This window comes from Somniosus microcephalus, chromosome 11, assembly GCF_052327205.1.
Source record: "Somniosus microcephalus isolate GS21.2 chromosome 11, FLI_Smic_1.0, whole genome shotgun sequence".
Lineage (NCBI taxonomy): Eukaryota > Metazoa > Chordata > Chondrichthyes > Squaliformes > Somniosidae > Somniosus > Somniosus microcephalus.
In genome coordinates this window covers 15,487,085-15,506,393 of record NC_140997.1, presented here as the reverse complement: position 1 = coordinate 15,506,393, position 19,309 = coordinate 15,487,085, and positions in this window count along the sequence as shown.

Genomic DNA, 19,309 nt, shown 5'->3' with positions numbered 1-19,309 from the left:
GAGAATGCTTCTACAGCACAAGACCACATTGAGCAAGAATTCATTGACCGTGGAGGATTTGGCCAAGGCTGAGAAGGAGATAGTTTGCTTCAGTCAAAGACAAAGATACCCAGAAGAAACCGAAGCTCTACAGCAAAATACTCCAATCAAGAAAGGTAGTCATATCTACAAGCTGGACCCTACACTGCAAGATGGAGTACTGAGGGTGGGAGGGAGACTAAACAAATCTGCTATGCCAGAGGAGGCCAAGCATCCTGCTATCCTTTCTAAGGACCTCCGGGTTGCTACTCTCATTCTTCAGCATATACACCAGAGTATTGGACACAGTGGGAGGAATCACGTGCTTGCGAAGCTAAGACAAAGATACTGGATTCCAGGAGCTAATTCCGTAATAAGAAAAATACTCTCTGAATGTATTGTTTGCAGACGGTTACATGCTAGAGCTGGGGAGCAGAAAATGGCAGACCTGCCTGAAGACCGTTTGTTACCAGACAAGCCCCCATTTACAAACGTAGGGGTGGACTATTTCGGGCCTTTCGAGGTAAAGCGAGGACGGAGCCTTGTCAAGAGATATGGTGTGCTTTTCACTTGTTTGACCATCAGAGCAGTTCATATTGAGGTGGCACACACGCTTGACACTGATTCCTATATTAACGCCTTGCGGCGCTTTGTCTGTAGAAGAGGACAGGTGTCCATTATGCGTTCTGATAATGGCACTAATTTCGTCGGAGCGGAGAGAGAACTACAGGAAGCTATTGAAGGTTGGAATCAGCTTAAAATACAGGAAGCCATGATGCAAACAGGAATTAAGTGGATCTTCAATCCTCCGGCTGCATCCCACCACGGAGGTGTCTGGGAAAGACAGATACGCACCGTAAGAAAACTACTCAGTTCTGTACTGAAGCAGCAAGCGCTGGACGACGAGGGACTCCAAACCGTTCTGTGCGAGGTCGAAGCCATCATTAATGACCGACCGATAACTAAGACATCAGATGATCCCAATGACCTCGAAGCCCTGACTCCGAACCACCTGTTGTTGTTGAAAACACAGCCAGCCATGCCCCCGGGAGTCTTCAAAAAGGAAGATCTGTACGCCCGTCGGAAGTGGAGGCAAGTTCAGTATATGTCAGACCTCTTCTGGACCAGATGGACAAGAGAATACTTACCTCTGCTACAGGAGCGTCAAAAATGGTCCAAAATAAAGAGGAACTTCATCGTCGGAGACATTGTCTTAATTGTGGATGATTCAGCCCCTAGAAATTCTTGGTTGATGGGAAAAATAATTAAGACCATGCCAGACTCCAGAGGCGTCGTTCGTCGCGTCTGTTTGCAAACCAAGACCAGTACCCTGGAGAGACCGATCACAAAGCTCTGCCTGCTACAAGAAGCAGCGTGAAAGGCTCCTGAACGAAAGAAAAAAGTGGACACTTGTATTGTAAATATGTTGAACTCATTAGTTTATGACTCTTAATGTTTGAGTAATTGATATGCTTCATGTGCCTAGTCAATTAGGGGCCGGAATGTAAGAGCCATAAAAGCTTAAGAAAATACTTTAAAATAGTGGCTAAATGGCATAATACAGTTAATCTACCTGAACGACTTATTGTATTAAGAAACCCCCTATTTTCTTGCTCCAGTAGTATAGTCCGACACCCCCTTCATTCTTGCCACAATGGAACAGTCCCTAAGCCACACATGGGTGCAGCCATCTTACAGTTTTAAACTGCACGTGGTGAAAGAGGCAGAAGCTGTGAGGTTTGGAGCAGTACAGTTTTTGACCGTGTTCGTTTATACGTGTTTGCTTTGTAATTCCGTTTGTTAAGTGTTATAGTAAACAGTTTAAAAGACAAAGCTACGTTTGGGAACGTTTTATTTCGACACGCGTCTACTCGTTGTTAAAGGCCCCACAGCTCAGTGGCCTGCCTGTTTGGAAACTAAGAAGCGCCACTACAGATGGAATAGTTGATGTTAAAATGTAATTTTGCAGTATGTGCTTTGAGCAATATATTGCATTCATTCTATGCAGCGTATCCTTTCTCTTAATAAGATTACAACAATCATTATCAAGGCTCCTCAATGTGTGTCCTGAGACCTCTAGACCTGATCTTTGATAAGATGGGACATTTCAGGTTTTTTTTTTCTCAAATTCAGGAGTGCAGTTTTCACAGATTTGCCGCCTCAAAACTTCCAGAGATTTACATAGAAGATAGAAGCAGGAGTAGGCCATTCGGCCCCTTGAGCCTGCTCCGCCATTTAATGAGATCATGGCTGATCATCCAAACTCAGTACCCTGTCCCTGCCTTCTCCCCATATCCCTTGATCCCTTTAGCCTTAAGAAATATATCTAACTCCTTCTTGAATATATTTAATGAATTGGCCTCTACTGCCTTCTGTGGTAGAGAATTCCACAGGTTCACCACTCTCTGGGTGAAGACATTTCTCCTCATTTCTGTCCTAAATGGCTTACCCCTTAGCCTTAGACTGTGACCCCTGGTTCTGGACTCCCCCGCCATCGGGAACGTCCTTCCTGCATCTAGTCTGTCTAGTCCTGTTAGAATTTTATAAGTTTCAATGAGATCCCCTCTCATTCTTCTAAACTCCAGCGAGTATAAGCCCAATCGACCCAATCTCTCCTCATACGTCATTCCTGCCATCCCAGGTATCAGTCTGGTGAATCTTCGCTGCACTCCCTCCATGGCAAGAACATCCTTCCTCAGATAAGGCGACCAAAACTGCACACAATACTCAAGGTGTGGTCTCACCAAGGCCATGTACAACTGCAGCAAGACATCCTTGTTCCTGTACTCGAATCCTCTCGCTACGAAGGCCAACATCCCATTTGCCTTCTTAACCGCCTGCTGTACCTGCATGCTTACCTTCTGCGACTGGTGCACAAGGACACCCAGGTCTCGTTATTATTTTTAATTGATTTGCAGGTCCCTAACTATGAATGATAGTGCCAGGTGGTCCTGTACCTTGGACAATTTGTCCACTTTCTTCTCCCCCTTCTGCCTCACCTGACAAGAACATTGTCTATTTCAAATAAATCTTCCATAAAAACACTTAAGAACTTGTACATTAGTAGCAATAGTTTACTCAGGTGACTTTTGACCAAAGCTTTCCACCACTGGGGTTTTCCACTCGTCACGTCCGGGACTGATTGATTGCCGTGGTTAGTCAATAATTCCATCATCACTGTATCATGTGACTACCTGGATTATCGAGGGAACACTAGATGGGCCTTGGACTTTCTTCATCTAGTGACTCCCATGTTCCTACACTTGATCTACACTTCTGAAGACTCCCAGAACATTTGGGAGATTCACAGAATCGTACACCACCAAAGGAGGCCATTCGGCCCATCGTGCCTGTGCCGGCTCTTTGAAAGAGCTCCCCAATTAGTCCCACTCCCCCTGCTCTTTCCTCATAGCCCAGCAAATCTTTCCTTTTCAATTATTTATCCAATTCCCCTTTTGAAAGTTACTATTGAATCTGCTTCCACCGCCCTTTCAGGCAGTGCATTCCAGATCACAACAACTCACTGCGTAAAAAAAAATCTCATCTCCCCCTCCGCTTCTTTTGTCAATTGCCTTAAGTCTGTGTCCTTTGGTTACCGACCCTTCTGCCACTGGACACAATTTTTCCCTATCTATCAAAATCCCTTATAATTTTGAACACCTCTATTAAATCTCTTCTTAACCTCCTCTGCTCTAACTAGAACAATTCCAGCTTCTCCAGTCTCTCCACATAACTGAAGTCACTCATTCCTGGTCCCATTCTAGTAAATCTCCTCTGCACCCTCTCCAAGGCCTTGACATCCTTCCTAAAGTGTGGTGCCCAGAATTGGACACAATACTCCAGCTGAGGTCTAACCAGTGTTTTATAAAGGTTTAGCATAACTTCCTTGTTTTTGTACACTATGCTTCTATTTATAAAACCAAGGATCCCATGTTATTTTTTAACTACCTTATCCACTTGTCCTGCCACCTTCAAAGTTTGTGTGCGTGAACCCCCAGGTCTCTCTGTTCTTGCACCCCTTTTTAAATCATGCAGACAGAAAGCAAAGAGTTGGAATAAACGGGTCCTTTTCCGAGTGGCAGGCAGTGACTAGTGGGGTACCGCAGGGATCGGTCCTTGGACCCCAGCTATTCACTGTAGTGTATGTACCCGTCTACCTTTAAGGGAACTATTGAATGTAACCGTTCACCTTTAAGGGAACTACTTTTGGTGTGGCACTATTTGTTTGGCTTCTGTATACTGTAATACCGATAGTGACCACACCAGTATATAAGTGTTGTAGCAGGATTGCTGGGGCAGATTCGCCCTGACCTTCGAATAGTAAAGACCTGTTTTGTTTGTTACTTCTGAAGTCTGTGTATTTATTACCTGCACAACCCACAGACTTTACAGTGGCGACGAGTCCGATCGTACCCTGCGGCAAGATTACCAAAGCAAGAAGAGCGTCGAAGAGAGGCAACCGCCCTCGTCGTGCTGCTGGAAGAAAACACGAGGCTGCAGCAGGAGAAAGGTGGAAGACTTTAGCAACAAAAGCTTCCATTAGCAACAGGCACTGACTACCCTTCTACCACGGTGCGGAGTGAGCCGATCAGCAGGGAACAAGGCGGCCGAAGAGACTGTGAGTAGGGGAAGGTGTAGAAGTATCCAGAGGATAAGGGTAGAGCACTCGACCTCGGTCGAGGGGGAGCTGTGCCGGCCAAAAGTCGGGTCCAACGGCGTCAGGTGACAGCCGGACCGCGATCGGCGGGAAAAGTCCGGGCAGCGTCCGCAGCCACGAAGCGCTGAGCCTGCGAGTAGGCGCGGGAGGAGAAACCCAGCCGCAGCCGGGGAGGGAAACACCGGTCTGCGAGAGGGCTGGGGAGGCGAACGGGAACCGTGCGGGTGAGAGCCGGGTGCGGAGAGAGAGACTGCGAGGAGCCAGTCCAGCGGCTGAGCTGTTCTCCACCAACGGGGTACTCAGAGCCGGCAAAACCGAACGTGCGGGAGTGGGTGAGAGACACAGCCGAAAACGGGGTGAGAGACTGCGCGAGAGCCAGTCCAGCGGCTGAACTGTTCTCCACAAACGGGGTACCCAGGGCCGGTAGCACCGAACGTGCAGGTGAGAGAGCGACAGAGCCGGGTACGGAGCGAGAGACTGCGCGAGAGCCAGTCCAGCGGCTGAACTGTCCTCCGTTAACGGGGTGTACCCAGCGCCGGTAGAGCCGTGCGGGCGGGAGGAAAAGACATAGCCGAGTAAGGGGAGCTGTGCGGAAGCCAGCCAGCGGCTGAACCTGTCCGCTGTGGGGGAAGCGTACCCCTTCCACCAGGAAGAAACGCGGGAAGCCGCCATTAGGCGGAGAAGACGCCAGAAGCGGGAAACCGCCATTGAAGTGGGCGGGGCGAGAAAGGAAGAGCGGGAAACCGCCATTTTCGCGGGAAAACCGCCATCTTGATTGACATACCGCCATTGAAGTGGGCGGGGAGAGAAGGAAAGAGCGGGAAACCGCCGATTTCGCAGGAAAACCGCCATCTTAGAAACAAACAAATAAATAAGAATACTTAAAGAAATACTGGTGCTGCTCCCAAGGGAAGAAAAATGCCTAAGCGAGGGAATATTAACGACTTTAATTCTGAAATAGAAGACTGGGCCACGTACGTGGAACGTATAGAGATCTATTGCGAAGCCAACAAAATAGAGGAAGACGACAAGGCGATAACACTGCTAAACTCGATGGGGGCAAAAACATACGGGCTCTTGAAGCATCTAATAGCACCAAATAAACCAGCGGATCAGACCTTCGAAGAGATTGTGGCTGTGCTGAAGGACCACTTGAACCCCACACCGCTGATGCTGGCTGAACGATTCAAATTCTACGCAAGAACGCAGAAGAAAGACGAAAGCAATGCGGAATACTTGGTCGAACTGCGTAGGCTAGCGAAATACTGCCAGTTCGGAGGGAATCTGACAGAAGTGCTGCGGGACAAGTTCGTATGCGGATTGTCCAAAGAAGGGACGCAGAAGCGACTACTGGAAGAGAACGACCTCACACTGGACAGGGCTGTCCTTATAGCTGCATCGCACGAAGCCGCAGCGAAAGGAACGGCGGAAATGCAACTAAAGGCGGCGGCACTCGGGGTGGACCAAATTACTTCAAGCACAGCAAAATGCTACCGTTGTGGGAAGACAACGCATGACCAGAATCAATGCTGGTTTAAGAACCAAGAGTGTAGGAAATGTGGCAAACTGGGTCACATCGCGAAGGTATGCCGGTCCGGGAAAAAGACCAATAATCAAAGGAAGCCACCACAAGAAAAGTACAACAAGGTACACAAGGTGGCTGAGAAGAGTTCAGACGAACAGAATTCAGACTCAGACCCAAACAACCAGGAGCTGGGTAGGCTGAGAATCCACAATGTGGGTAAAGAAACGGATCTACAGGCCATCTGGGTCATACTAAAAATAGCTGGAGTCCAAGTAAGAATGGAGCTGGACACTGGATCAGCTCTATCAGTCATCAACCGAAGGGACTGCCACCGGCTATTCTCTCACATACCTTTAAGAAATACCAAGTTCGTATTGCAGACATACACGGGGCATAACGTATACCCCGTGGGGAAAATAAGAGTCAAGGTGAGAGATAGGGGTAAAGAACACCCAAGAATGAACTTGTACGTATTACCTGAGGGAGGACCACCACTTCTAGGACGGGAGTGGATTAAGAAAATAGACATGGAATGGCATTACCTAAAAGCCATAATGAGGGAGGACTCGGTGCAAGCTCAGATTCTGAAATGGATGATGATAAGACCAAGTCGAATATGGAAGACAAGGCTAAAAGGGACTTGCCGACAATGGGAAAGAAAACGAAGACATGCAGAAGGACTTATGGTACCAAGAAGAATAAAGCTGCAGAGCAGAACTCCAGGTTGACAGAGAATTCTGAGCCTGTTCAAGCAAAGGATTCATCCATGACGGAAGAACACCGAGCTTATGTCAAAGTACGACAACAATTAGAACAGTTGAGTGACCGTCTCGTACAAGAGATGAAAAATATGGAAAGGTTCTGGGACACCGAATGGGAGAACCTGGAAAGACTACAGAGACAGCTAGCTCAAGCAGAGAGCGACCATAGAGCCATCGTGGTCAAATACCAATCACATTCCCCTGATGCTGTTCAGGAACTAGAATATTTACAGAATGAACCAAAGGAAGAGGAATCTTCAGGGAGCCAGGATTTTATTCCAGTTCTTCTCTACGACTCCTTACAAGCAGAGTGTGAGAAGTTGAAAGAACAGTATGAACAGGCCCAGGCTACAATTCTGGAGGGGGTTAACTCGGCAGCCTCCGAAAAGCTAGTTTCAGTAGAAGCATATGAACAACTAAAGGTTGAACATGAGCAAGAAGTCCAAAGGCTGCAGGAAATTCTTGATGAGCTCAAGGCCAAGACAGACTCATCGGTAGGAGCTCCATCCATAGATGAGAAATTAGAGGTGAAATTCATGGCAGAGCATGAAAGACAGGATGTCCAAGAACTTATAAAAACATTGAAGGACACCCAAGACAAATATGAGGCGGCAATGACCGAGGTTCAACAACTTGAAGAACAGATTCAACTGGGAATCCTTTCAGTGGAAGAACAGGACACTGTAAGAATGGTCCCTGAACATGAACTAGAGAGCATCAGGGCGCAACTTTTCCGAGCGCTGAAAGCCAAAGTTCAAGAGGAACGTAAGGTGGAAGTATTGGAGAAAGAGGTGGAGGAAATGGAGAAGACTCTGATCCACCGTGTTCCCAGGGAAGAGTTAACGGTCAGCCAACTCCTTCATATGCTGAAGGACAAGACTCTGCAAGGGGAACAATCTGAACACGAGCTTCAATCTTCAGGGGGAACGAGTTCGGAGCTCTCAAAAGTCACGGAGATAGCTGAGGTGGCAACACAAATTTTACAAGGATGCCAAAAGTACGTTGAATCACGTCAAGGTGAACAGAAGAATGTGGAAACCGTTACTTCAGTAGAAGGGTTAAATAGCCTGATAACGCAATTACCGATGGAAAGGAAGGTATTGAACTCACAAATGAGGTCCGTCGTGAAGGAATGGCAGATAACCCAGGAAGAGCGGGATGAATATGAATGCATGAAGAAGGCTTTTCAAGAAAGATGTTTAGGGAAGGAACCACCGTCAGCTAACGTCCAGACGGGTGAGGAGGAAGAAGAAGTCTCTCTCGCTGGCCTAACTCAGGACGAACCCGAATATTACCATGACCTGTTGAGTGACACTGAATATTACGAGGATGTGGTCTGCCCAGCTTGTGATGAAAACTCTCAAAGTGCTGAAATCCGGAGGAAGCACTTAAGGTCTAAGGAACATAGAGAGTTGGTGGCGCTACAGCTGGCAGCCGAGAAAGGAGCTCCGAGAGTTTCAAAAAGGCAGAAAAGAAAAAGAAGAAGCAGAAGATAATAACTGTCTAAAATATTAGCACTTCTACCATTCCAGGCGGGACATTACGAAAGGAGCTAAATTAGTTGAAAAACTGGAAAATGTCAAGACAGCCAGTTGGTTGTAAAAGTCCGCACTGCTGGTTCAACAGGATGAAGGTTCAAGCTGTTACGTCAAGAAAAAGGCTATGGAGGAGTCACGCTAGCCAGGTAATCCGGCTACACCAAAGAAATTTCTGTGAAATGTTGTTCGGAACGAGTCAAGATCAGAGACTGAATCTATGAACTGTTTCCGCAGAGACTGAACCTGTGAACTGTTTCCACCGAGATTATATTTGTAATTTGTTTTATATGACATTGACTCCACCGAGATTATATCTGTAATTTGTTTTATAGGAAGTTGAAGATATGTATGTTTAACGGGGACTCTGTAAGTAATAAGCTAAAAAGGGAGGATTGTAGTGTATGTACCCGTCTACCTTTAAGGGAACTATTGAATGTAACCGTTCACCTTTAAGGGAACTACTTTTGGTGTGGCACTATTTGTTTGGCTTCTGTATACTGTAATACCGATAGTGACCACACCAGTATATAAGTGTTGTAGCAGGATTGCTGGGGCAGATTCGCCCGGACCTTCGAATAGTAAAGACCTGTTTTGTTTGTTACTTCTGAAGTCTGTGTATTTATTACCTGCACAACCCACAGACATTACATTCACAATATATATTAATGATCTAGACAAGGGAACTAGATGTAATATCTCCAAGTTTGCAGACGACACAAAGCTGGGTGGGCGTGTGTGCTGTGAGGAGGATGCCGAGAAACTCCAGGATGATTTGGACAGGTTGGATGATTGGGCAGAAGCATGGCAGATGCAATATAACGTGGATAAATGCGAGGTTATCCACTTCGGTGTCAAAAACAGGAAGGCAGATTATTATCTGAATGGCAATAGATTGGGAGAAGGGGAAGTGCAACAAGATCTGGGTGTCCTTGTGCACCAGTCGCTGAAGGTAAGCATGCAGGTGCAGCAGGCGGTTAAGAAGGCAAATGGTATGTTGGCCTTCGTAGCGAGAGGGTTTGAGTACAGGAACAAGGATGTCTTGCTGCAGTTGTACAGGGCCTTGGTGAGACCACATCTTGAGTATTGTGTGCAGTTTTGGTCGCCTTATCTGAGGAAGGATGTTCTTGCCATGGAGGGAGTTCAGCGAAGATTCACCAGGCTGATACCTGGGATGGCAGGAATGACGTATGAGGAGAGATTGGGTCAATTGGGCTTATACTCGCTGGAGTTTAGAAGAATGAGAGGGGATCTCATTGAAACTTATAAAATTCTGACAGGACTGGACAGACTAGATGCAGGAAGGGTGTTCCCGATGGTCGGGGAAGTCCAGAACCAGGGGTCACAGTCTAAAGATAAGGGTAAGCCATTTAGGACAGAAATGAGGAGGAATTTCTTCACCCAGAGAGTGGTGAACCTGTGGAATTCTCTACCACAGAAGGCAGTAGAGGCCAATTCATTAAATATATTCAAGAAGGAGTTGGATATATTTCTTAAGGCTAAAGGGATCAAGGGATATGGGGAGAAAGCAGGGACAGGGTACTGAGTTTGGATGATCAGCCATGATCGCATTGAATGGCGGAGCAGGCTCGAGGGGCCGAATGGCCTACTCCTGCTCCTATCTTCTATGTTTCTATGTTTCTATGCCATTTAATTCATGGCCATTAACATCTCCCCTGTCCTCCTGGAAGGAACTTGGAATTTCACCAATCTTCTTTCCATTCTGAAATCCATCACTGAGGATGGAAGAAATCTCTTTGAGAGCAGCATAGTATAGTACAGGCACTAGACTGCAGTTATACTGTCACTTTCACATGGATGCGCTCTGACATGAAACAGGCAGTGCCACTGCAGAGTTAGGTCCTGACATTACTCTCAAACATTAAAAACTAAGCACTGTGAAATCCTTCACTTTACCTCTAATGGAGGCAATCTCACACCACCAGGGCTTGGCACCATGCAACAAATATCTCCAATGCAGCATGAAGCCAGGTGTAAAAAGTGCTCAGGCAGATTGCTGGACATCCCAGGCACTTTAGAAACTTACTCCAATGTTTCCACCGGCGGGAGAGTTGGTAATCAGAAAGAAAAACTTGCATTTCTATAGAGCCTTTCATGACCTCAGGATGTCCCAAAGCGCATTACAGCCAATTAAGTACTTTTTGAAGTGTAGTCAGTGTTGTAATGTAGGAAAGACAGCAGCCAATTTGCACACAGCAAGCTCCCACAAACAGCAATGTGATAATGACCAGATCATCTGTTTTAGTGACATGATTGAGGGATAAATATTGGCCAGGACACCGGGGAGAACTCCCCTGCGCTTCTTCGAAATAGCGCCATGGGATCTTTTTACATCCACCTGAGAGGGCAGACAGGGCCTTGGTTTAACATCTCATCCAAAAGACAGCACCTCCAACAGTGCAGCACTCCGTCAGCACTGCTGCCGGGATTGTTAGCCTAGATTTTTGTGCTCAAGTCTCTGGAGTAGAGACTTAAACCCACAACCTTCTGACTCAGCGCTGAGAGTGCTACCCACTGAGCCACTGCTGATGTGGCATAGCTGTAAGATAATTGGCAAAAGAACCAGAGGGTTCTTCTTTAAAAAAAGAAGTAAACTAAGGGTTAAAGGCGATTCAGTTCAAGCTTAAAACTCATTCACAAGGATGATGATGACTATTGATGGATACACATTGTGGCTTTAACCTTGTGCCTAATGTAGCAAGTACGCCAAACAAAGTACTTTACTCTTCATTATTCCTTAATTGAGGCAAAGATAAGAGAGGCATTATAACAATGCAGCCGAGAGCGAGAGTCACGAAGGCTGTGTTGCCTACCCAGTGCCAGGGTTAAGGACATCTCCTCTGGGCTGGAAAGAAACTTGCAGTGGGAGGGGGTGGATCCAGTTGTCGTGGTCCATGTTGGTACAAACGACGTAGATAGGACTAGGAAGCCGGTTCTGTTAAAGGAGTATGAGCAGCTAGGGGTCAAATTAAAAAACAGAACCTCAAGGGTAATAATCTCTGGATTATTACCTGAGCCATGAGCGAACTTGGCTAGGACAAATAAAATTAGAGAGTTAAATGCGTGGCTCAAAGACTGGTGTTGGAGAAATGGGTTTTGCTTCCTGGGACACTGGCACCAGTACTGGGGCAGGAGGGAGCTGTTCCGTTGGGACGGGCTTCACTTGGCCAGTGCTGGGACGAGAGTCCTGGCGGATCATATAACTAGGGCTGTAGAGAGGGCTTTAAACTAACTAGTGGGGGGGAGGTTCCTAGAGAGCACATAATAAAAATGACAACAGAGAAGGTCATAGACTTAGGTAGCAGTGGGGAAATTAAAAACCAGAGCGTGTCAGGAAGGGGCAGAAGGTATGGAGTAAAAGGTAAAGTAATAACAAGGGCAAAAGCAGGAACTAAGTGTCACAAAACATATTTGAAAGTTCTTTATCTGAATGCACGTAGCATTCGTAACAAAATAGATGAGTTAATGGCACAAATAACTACATATGGGTATGATCTTGTGGCCATTACAGAAACATGGCTGCAGGGTGACAATGCCTGGGAATTAAACATACCAGGTTATTTAACGATCAGGAAGGACAGGCAGGAAGGAAGGGGAGGTGGGGTGGCTATGTTAATAAAGGAAGGAATCACTGTAATACAGAGAAATGATATTGGGTCAAAAGATCAGGATAATGAAACAGTTTGGGTGGAGGTAAGGAATAATAAGGGGAAAAAAACACTAGTGGGCGTAGTCTATAGGCCTCCGAACAGTTGCAACTCTGTTGGACGGAGTATCAATCAGGAAATAGTTGAGGCTTGTAATAAGGGAGCATCTATAATTATGGGGGATTTTAACTATCATATTAATTGGACAAATCAAATTGGGCAGGGCTGCCTTGAGGATGAGTTCATTGAGTGTATTAGGGATGGGTTTCTTGAGCAGTATGTAACTGAACCAACCAGGGGGCAAGCAACCTTAGATCTGGTCCTGTGTAACGAGACAGGATTAATTAAAAATGTCCTAGTAAAGGATCCCCTTGGAATGAGTGACCATAACATGGTTGAATTCCATATTCAATTAGAGGGTGAGCAGGTTGGATCTCAAACAAGCATGCTAAGCTTGAATAAAGGAGACTATGAAGGTATGAGAGCGGAATTGAGTAGAGTGGATTGGGAAAATAGATTAAAGGGTAAGACGATACATGATCAGTGGTGTACATTTAAGGAGTTATTTTACAACTTCCAAAAAATATATATTCCACTGAGAAGAAAAGGGTGTAAAAGAAAAGACAGTCATCCGTGGCTAAGTAAAGAAATTAAGGATAGTATTCGACTAAAAACAAGGGCATATAAGGTAGCCAAATCTAGTGGGAGGATAGAGGATTGGGAAAACTTTAAAAGACAGCAAAAAATAACAAAAAGATTGATTAAGAAAGGGAAGATAGATTATGAAAGTAAATTAGCAAAAAATATAAAAACAGATAGTAAGAGTTTTTATAGTTATATAAAAAGAAAAAGGGTGGCTAAAGTAAATGTTGGTCCCTTAGAGGATGAGACCGGGAAATTAATGGTGGGAAATATGGAGATGGCAAAAACACTGAATGAATATTTTGTATCAGTCTTTACAGTAGAAGACACTAAGAATATCCCAACACTGGACAAACAAGGGGCTATATGGGGGGGAGGAGCTAAACACGATCAAAATCACTAAGGAAGTGGTATTCGGTAAAATAATGGGACTCAAGGCAGATAAATCACCTGGACCTGATGGCTTACATCCTAGGGTCTTGAGGGAAGTGGCGGTAGGGATTGTGGATGCATTGGTAATAATTTTCCAAAACTCCCTGGACTCAGCAAAGGTCCCGGCAGACTGGAAAACTGCTAATGTAACGCCCTTATTTAAAAAGGGCAGTAGACAGAAGGCTGGAAACTATAGACTGGTTAGCCTAACATCTGTGGTAGGTAAAATATTGGAGTCCATTATTAAGGAGACAGTAACAGGACGTTTGGATAATCATAATTTAATAGGACAAAGTCAGCATGGTTTTATGAAGGGGAAGTCATGTTTGACAAATTTGTTGGAGTTCTTTGAGGAAGTAACATATAGGGTGGCTAAAGGGGAACCAGTGGACGTAGTGTATTTAGACTTCCAAAAGGCATTTGACAAGGTGCCACACAAAAGATTATTGCTTACGATAAAAAATCACGGGATTGGGGGTAATATTCTGGCATGGATAGAGGATTGGCTATCTAACAGAAGGCAGAGAGTTGGGATAAATGGTTCATTTTCGGACTGGCAATCAGTAACTAGTGGTGTTCCACAGGGGTCAGTGCTGGGTCCCCAACTCTTTACAATCTATATTAACGATTTGGAGGAGGGGACCGAGTGTAACATATCAAAATTTGCAGATGATACTAAGATGGGAGGGAAAGTAGTGAGTGAGGAGGACATAAAAAACCTGCAAGGGGACATAGACAGGCTAAGTAAGTGGGCAGAGATTTGGCAGATGGAATACAATACTGGAAAGTGTGAGGTTATGCACTTTGGCAGGAAAAATCATAGAGCTAGTTATTATCTTAATGGCAAGAAACTGGAAAGTACTGAAGTACAAAGGGATCTGGGGGTCCTGGTGCACGAAACTCAAAAGGTTAGTATGCAGGTGCAGCAAGTGATTAAGAAGGCCAATGGAATGTTGGCTTTCATTGCTAGGGGGATAGAATATAAAAATAGGGAGGTATTGCTTCAGTTGTACAAGGTATTGGTGAGACCGCACCTGGAATACTGCATACAGTTTTGGTGTCCATACTTAAGAAAAGACATACTTGCTCTCGAGTCAGTACAAAGAAGGTTCACTCGGTTAATCCCGGGGATGAGGGGATGGACATATGAGGAGAGGTTGAGTAGATTGGGACTCTACTCATTGGAGTTCAGAAGAATGAGAGGCGATCTTATTGAAACATATAAGATTGTGAAGGGGTTGGATCGGGTGGATGCGGGGAGGATGTTCCCGATGATGGGTGAAACTAGAACTAGGGGGCATAGTCTTAGAATAAGGGGCTGCTCTTTCAAAACTGAGATGAGGAGGAACTACTTCACTCAGAGGGTGGTAGGTCCATGGAATATGCTGCCCCAAAAAGCTGTAGAAGCTACATCATTACATCAATTTAAAACAGAAATAGACAGTTTCCTAGAAGTAAAGGGAATAAAGGGTTATGGGGAGCGGGCAGGAATTTGGACATGAGTCTAGGTTCGGATCGGTCATGGCCCTGTGGGTAGCGGAGCAGGCCCAGGGGCCGTGTAGCCTGATCCTGCTCCTATTTCGTGTGTCTAATTCTGTTAGATTCAGGAGATGGTTCTGTGATAGTAGATTGGCGGTTAGGATCAGATCAGCCATTATCTTATCGAATGGCGGAGCAGGCTCGAGGGGCCGATTGGCCTACTCCTGCTCCTATTTCTTATGTTCTTATGTTCTTATAACATAGCTGGGATGTCACTGGACCTTAGTTAGTTATTCGGAAAGTATTTCTTTGTTCACCCTCAGGTGTCTCAGGAAAGTACATCTCAATCTCTGGCCTGTCACTCTGACACACTTGTTCCATCCAGTTCTCCAAGGCACACTTTTAGTACATTGGTTTCAGCAGTGTATGCAATGCCAACAAAACACCTATAAAAGCTGCAACCACTCCCAGCCCATCCTGAGAACCAAGTCATAGCACAAACTAAACTCACATTGCACACACACATACACACACACACTGTAGGAACAGTGATCATAGTATCATAAGGTTTAGATTAGCTATGGAAAAGGACAGGGAGCAATCTGGAGTAAAAATACTTAACTGGGGGAAGGCCAATTTCAGTGGGATGAGAACAGATCTGGCCCGGGTAAATTGGAATCAAAGATTGGCAGGCAAAACTGTAATCAAACAATGGGCTGCATTTAAAGAGGAAATAGTTCAGGTACAGTTGAGGTACATTCCCACTAGCGGGAAAGGTAGGGCAACTAAAGTCAGAGCTCCCTGGATGATGAAAGAGATAGAGAGTAAGATGAAGCAGAAAAAGAGTGCGTATGACAGATGTCAGGTCGAGAATACTTCTGAGAATCAGGCTAAATATAGAAAGTTCAGAGGAGAAGTGAAAAAGAAAATAAGAGGGGCAAAGCGAGGGTATGAGAATAGAATGGCAGCTAACATAAAAGGCAATCCAAAAGTCTTCTATAGGCATATAAATAGTAAACGGGTAGTAGGAGGAGGGGTGGGGCCGATTAAGGACCAAAAAGGAGACCTACACATGGAGGTAGAGGGCATGGCTGAGGTGCTAAATGAATACTTTGCATCTGTCTTCACCAAGGAAGAAGATTCTGCCATAGACATAGTGAAGGAGGAGGTAGAGGAGATACTGGATGGGATAAAAATTGATAAAGAGAAGGTACTAGAAAGGCTGGCTGTACTTAAGGGCCCAACCATATTCAGCTGTTTCATCAATGACATTCCCTCCAACATAAGGTCAGAAATGGGGATGTTCGCTGATGACTGCACAGTGTTCAGCACCATTCACAACTCCTCAGATAATGAAGCAGTCAATGCCCGCATGCAACAAGACCTGAACAATGTTCAGGCTTGGGCTGATAAGTGGCAGGTAACTTTCGCGCCACAGAAGTGCCAGGCAATGACTATCTCCAACAAGCGAGAGTCTAACCACCACCCCTTGACATTCAACGGCATTACCATCGCTGAATCCCCCACTATCAACATCCTGGGGGTTACCATTGATCAGAAACTGAACTGGACCAGCCATATAAATACTGTGGCTACAAGAGCAGGCCAAAGGCTGGGAATTCTGCGGTGAGTGTCTCACCTCCTGACTCCCCAAAGCCTACAAGGCACAAGTCAAGAGTGTGATGGAATACTCTCCACTTGCCTGGATGAGTGCAGCTCCAACAACACTCAAGAAGCTCGACACCATTCAGGATAAAGCAGCCCGCTTGATTGGCACTCCATCCACCACCTTCAACATTCACTCCCTCCACCACCGGTGCACTGTGGCTGCAGTGTGTACCATCTACAAGATACACTGCAGCAACTCGCCAAAGCTCCTTCAACAGCACCTTCCAAGCCCGTGACCTCTACCACTTAGAAGGACAAGGGCAGCAGACGCATGGGAACATCACCACCTACAAGTTCCCCTCCAAGCCACACACCATCCTGACTTGGACCTGTATCGCCGTTCCTTCACTGTCGCTGGGCCAAAATCCTGGAACTCCCTTCCTAACAGCATTGTGGGTATACCTACACCATATGGACTGCAGCGGTTCAAGAAGGCGGCTCACCACCATCTTCTCAAGGGCAATTAGGGATGGGCACTAAATGCAGGCCTAGCCAGCGACGCCCACATCCCATCAATGAATTAAAAAAAAGGAGTGTGATGGAAAACTCTCCACTTGCCTGGATCAGTGCAGCTCCAACAACACTCAAGAAGCTCGACACCATCCACGACAAAGCTGCCCGCTTGATTGTCACCCCATCCAGCACCTTAAACATTCACTCCCTCCACCACCGGCGCACCGTGGCTGCAGTGTGTACTACCTACAAGATGCACTGCAGCAACTCACCAAGGCTTCTTCGGTAGCACTTCCCAAACCCGTGACCTCTACCACCTAGAAGGACAAGGGCAGCAGGCGCATGGGAACACCACCACCTCCAAGCTCCCCTCCAAGTCACACACCATCCTGACTTGATTATATATCGCCGATCCTTCATCGTCGCTGGGTCAAAATCCTGGAACTCCCTCCCTAACAGCACTGTGGGGGTACCTTCACCACACGGACTGCAACGGTTCAAGAAGGCAGCTCATCACCACCTTCTCAAGGGCAATTAGGGATGGGCAATAAATGCCGGCCTTGCCAGCGACGCCCACATCCCATAAAATGAATTAAAAAAGTGATAAGTCACCAGGACCAAATGGGATGCATCCTAGGACCCTGAGGGAAGTGAAGGAAGAAATTGCAGAGGTACTGGCCATAATCTTCCAATCCTCCTTAGAAACAGGGGTGGTGCCAGAGGACTGGAGAATTGCAAAAAAGGGTGCAAAGATAAACCCAGCAACCACAGGCCAGTCAGTTTAACCTCGGTAGTGGGGAAGCTTTTAAAAACAATAATCAAGGACAAAATTAACAGTCACTTGGACAAGTATGGATTAATAAAGGAAAGCCAGCCTAGAGTTGTTAAAGGTAAATTGTGTTTAACCAACTTGATCGAGTTTTTTGATGAGGTAACAGAAAGGGTTGATGAGGGCAATGCGGTTGACGTGGTGTATATGGATTTCCAAAAGGCATCGACAAAGTGCCACATAATAGGCTTGCCAACAAAGTTGAAGACCATGGAATAAAAGGGACAGTGGCAGCATTGAAATGAAATTGGCTAAGGGACAGGAAACAGAGAGTAGTGGGGAACGGTTGTTTTTCGGACTGGAGGAAGGCCTATAGTGGTGTTCCCCAGGGGTCGGTTCTAGGACCACTGCTTTTCTTGATATATATTAAATGACTTGGTTGTGGACGTACAGAGCACAATTTCAAAATCTGCAGATGACACAAAACTTGGAAGTATAGTGAACAGTGAGGAGGATAGTGATAGACTTCAAGAGGACATAGACAGGCTGGTGAAATGGGCGGACACGTGGCAGATGAAATTTAACGCAGAAAAGTGCGAAGTGATACATTTTGGTAGAAAGAATGAGGAGAGGAAATATAAACTGAAGGGTACAATCCTAAAGGGGGTGCACAAACAGAGAGACCTGGGGGTATATGTACACAAATCATTGAATGTGGCAGGGCAGTTAAAAGAGCTTATGGGATCCTAGGCTTCATGAATAGAGGCAGAGAGTACAAAAGTGTGCAAATTATGATAAACCTTTATAAAACACTGGTTTGGCCTCAACTGGAGTATTCTGGGCACCACACTTTAGGAAGGATGTGAAGGCCTTAGAGAAGGTGCAGAAAAGATTTACGAGAATGGTTCCAGGGATGAGGGACTTCAGTTACGTGGATAGACTGGAGAAGCTGGGGTTGTTCTCCTTGGAGCAGAGAAGCAGAGAAGCACAGATAGTGCATCTGTGTTCACTATGGAGAAAGACGATGCAGACATAGAAATCGGGCAAGGGGATTGTGACATACTTGAACATATTAGCATCGAGAGGGAGGAGGTGCTAGCGGTTTTAGCAGGCCAAAAAGTGGATAAATCCCCAGGCCCGGACGAGATGTATCCCAGGCTGCTGTGGGAGGCAAAGGAGGAGATTGCAGGGGCTCTGACACAAATTTTCAGAACCTCTCTGGCCACAGGGGATGTACCAGAGGACTGGAGAACAGCTAATGTAGTACCATTATACAAGAAGGGTAGCAGGGATAAACCAGGGAATTACAGGCCCGTGAGCCTAACATCTGTGGTAGGGAAATTATTGGAAAAAATTCTGAGGGACAAAATTAGTCTCCACTTGGAGAGGCAAGGATTAATCGGGGATAGTCAGCATGGCTTTGTCAAGGGTAAATCATGTCTGACAAATCTGATTGAATTTTTCAAGGGGGTGACTAGGGAGGTGGATGAGGGAAATGCTGTGGATGTGGTTTACATGGACTTCAGTAAAGCTTTTGACAAAGTCCCGCATAGGAGACTGGTCAAGAAGGTAAGAGCCCATGGGATCCAGGGTGCCTTGGCGCGTTGGATCCTAAACTGGCTGAGTGGCAGGAGGCAGAGGGTGATGGTCGAAGGTTGCTTTTGTGACTGGAAGCCTGTGTCCAGTGGGGTACCTCAGGGAT